Here is a 3,946-nt window from a genome sequence, read left to right on the forward strand (position 1 = left end):
TCAGGGTTCTTGCTGGTTGAAACTACTGTCAACTCAGTGTTGTCAGTGTCTACAAAATACTGTAAAACAGCTCTCTAAGGCTGTAGCTGCAGATGTATGGACTGCAAATTGACCAAAACCTCAGTGAGTTTTGGACTTACAGACATACTTTCAAATTTTTTTAACAAAAGAATGCAGTGGAGCAAGTCCAATGCTAAATTTCACAGACAAAATCAAATAAACCTGTCCTGCCTCAGCTGAAAAGGGGATTTAAAACAATGGAGCTAGAGCTCAGGATGAAATCTCATGAAGTAAAAAAAGCTATAAGCACTGCCAAGTTGAGAAAATATATCTCTATTATCTGTTAAGAACTATTTATGTTGTTTTCCATGAAATATTTTCATGATGTTTCTGTAAAGGCCTGTCATATGTGTAAGGAATGCAATTACTATAATGGTCCCCCAGTCAAACATAAAGGAATATGTTAAGGGACAGAACAAAACTGTCTGGGTGACCAAATAATTTTCAGCTTATTGTGTTACTAACATGAAAGAAAAAAAACCAAACAGGATAAACAAAGTCAAATTATAACAAATTAACATATCTGATGTCAAAGTCACTGGGGATTTGGAGAAATAGAGATTAAGTCAAATTCAAAAACCTGGTTTAACAGGGCTCTCAGGCACTGCATGATTTCATGAGAAGGAAGTTGTCTGCCTCTCTCCTAGGCTGTAAATGGCTAGGATACCCCATTGACTATCTGTGATATATGGGGTTGTCACCCTGTGGACGTATACTCTGTTGCCATGGTAGACATTTTCTCAAAAAAACAAAGAAAACACTATCTACTAATTTATATGAGGGGTTCTCAGCCTGACAATAACCATTGTGCAATAACATAAACCATGTTATTGTACCAAACCATGGTACTACAATAATGTGGACTTGCTGTCTGCTGACAGCAGTGATGTCATTCCTCCTGTTGAAATCACAGCTTAGAGCACCTCGTGCTGACTGAACTGTGGACTCCATGACTGCTTTCAAGCTCCCACACCTGAGATCACACACCCCAACTACATCTGCTCTCCATGTCACGGTGAGAGCTACACACACATCAGCTTCTTCATGTTCTGGTTTCTGTAGGGGAAAAATCAAGGTGTGAAGGCCTGATGGAAACCATGGTTAGAAAACTGTGAGACTCAGACAGGGCACTAAATGGAAATTTTCAGTTAGCAGTTCTGTTTCATTCTCAGATCCAGACAAAAGGACAACAGAGAGAAAATGAAAAATAATACAGAGGATTGATGTGCTTTAGCATTGACTTTACAAAAACTGCAGACCAATTCATAGATGATAAGAAAGATGGGAGAGAAGCAAGATAGGAAGAGAGAAAAAGAAAAAAAACCAAGTCCACCAAGAAATAAGAAATTAGGCAAAACCACTGTTCTTTTTGTCATAGTCCAAAAAATACTGGGCTCAGATCAGGAAGAGGCTAGCAGCACTGAATATTGTTGGTGAGATACTGGCATTTGACATAATCCTATTACAATTGCCCAGAGACTGCCAACAGCTTGTGCTGTATTTATTCATAATTATTCATAATATTAATTCCAACTGTCTTTGAAATTCTACATCACAAAGAGGTATGATAAAAATCATAGAATGTCATTAAACAAAAAAATAGTATACTAGAGAAAATGCATGGTGGCATTCTGAAAGAATCTGCACTTCTTTCTATTCCTTCCTAATTTCTGTGAGATTGTGTCCTGCTAGCTGAATCTATAAATGATGTATAAAATAACTTTGTGTCATGGTGAATTTTAAGAAAAGTAGTTTTTGTTGTGTCCAGCTTGTGAAGGATAAACCAAGGAGAACAAAGGATTTACACACTGAGTTTGAATAGCTTTTGTGATGCTAAGTCTTAACATTTTAAAAATGCCTTATCTTCCTGCCTTATCTTCCTCCCTCTGTTCTTCTTTGTCCTCATGCTACAGCTTCCTTTTTTCTTTTACATTTAAGTTTCTGATTTTTTTGTTTTCAAATCTAGCTTTTACAGCTTTGGTACCACCTTGGGAGGAAGAACAGTTATTCGGGAACAAAGACCTACTCTTTTTCTGACTGCAGCAAGGCTCCTTCCATGGAAGAGAACTTGGCCAATTCACCCTTGTAACTCCCTGATTTTCTGACGGTATCTCCTTTGTTTACAGTTCAGATTATTCCTCTTGGCCAGAGGAACATAAGAAAACACTCCCTGACCACTAATTCTGATGAAGAGTTCTGTCTCTCAATACCAAAACGCAGGCTCCTATCCATATAAGTGGTTACACACAGAGGTATTTCAAGTACATAATGGAGCTCAGGTATAAAACATATGCATTTATATAAATATATTCAAACTGAATTAAAATTCAGTTTATATCTGTCTTGAAAACCTCTTCTTCAGGGAACAAATCAACAAAAGAAACAACAAAAGATGCCTCAAAAGAACATCAAGTGTAAATACTGATAATTTTACTTGTTTATTTAAATGCATAGATGTTACAAAATAGATCAAAAATGATGTACATTTCTTTATAATTTCATAGCATTAGAAGTTGAAACAGGGATACAAATTTATATCTCAGGAATAACATGTATATAGGATCATATGACGATATGAAAGAAATGATACATTGATAAGGTCACTGAAACACATGTGTTAGACAACAAGCTTTCTTCTCCAAAAAACCAGATACAACCCCATCCACAAAATTATCAAAAAATCTAAACAAGAAAAATGAAAATACATAATGAGAGGGGGAGAAGGGCATTTCACTCTATAAACTCTGAACATTTTTTTTCACATGGGTTCAGATAAAAAAGCATAGAAATATAATAATTTGCCAATCCTCAGCATCTTTTGCTTCTTAAATGAAACTTGCTTTTAAGCACCATTTCAATTACGTAAGAGCACCCTACATGAAACAAAGCTGTTTAACTCCTCAGAGCTATTAGATTCCAATATTACCATTCACTCTTAAGGAACAATTTTATTACTTTAAACATCACATCCGAGATACTTCCTGACTTATATGATGATCTATTGAAGCTGTAGTGAGTTAGCAGCGTGATGAACAGCCCAGCGATTTGAATGACAATTGCTTTTGTGAGCTAAACATGTAACCTGAGAGATACTCCCCCACTTTCCTGCTGGCCAAAACAACCCTGATAATAATTTATAAGAATTTGTCAGTATGAGGGATTTTAAAGAATTTCCAATCTGATTACCAAATTATAGTATGCCAAAATCATTTTTCACTCTGAATTTTGTCTTTCGGGAGAAGACGAGGAGATAATACTCAGTTGCAACCATTTCAATCTGGATTTCTCACACATCACACTCAGAAGGGCTCTGCAGAGTGTGGATAACAATCAAAAGTTCCACTGGCTTGTGTCAATTTAAAAATGTATTGTCTTGTAATATGAGCAAAAAAATCTTCTCTAAAAGAAAATAACTCTATCCTGAGGGAAACTTGGTAAATGAAGGATAAGCAGCAAGGAAATATTAAAATTACCAATAGTAATCAATTTTGTTTATCATTTTTTGAATCAACCAGATAGGCTGTTGCCCATCTGTTGAATTAATCAGATGGGTCATTGCTTTTTTTTTCCTGTTTTTTCAATTATTTCCTATTGAAAGAAGGCAGTCTGAGAAGGCTGTTGTTATTTAAGGCTATTATTGTCAGAAGTTCAACATTCTACTTATGAATTTAAACAAGGTTTGTGCACTTTGAGACCATCAAACCAATGTATGAGCTGAGAATCAGAGCATAAAAATTTTCTATTTTGCACTGTTTTAAAAAGCACCATAAAAATGCTGTGTGCTTGGATTCCAAGATCATTTCATTCTAGAAAAGGAAAACAAGAGTTTTGTCTTGAAAACTCAGCAATTATGGGAAGATTGGAACAGTAATTTGGGCCTTTAAAT

The sequence above is a fragment of the Pseudopipra pipra genome, chromosome 1 (assembly GCF_036250125.1).
Source record: "Pseudopipra pipra isolate bDixPip1 chromosome 1, bDixPip1.hap1, whole genome shotgun sequence".
Taxonomy (NCBI): domain Eukaryota; kingdom Metazoa; phylum Chordata; class Aves; order Passeriformes; family Pipridae; genus Pseudopipra; species Pseudopipra pipra.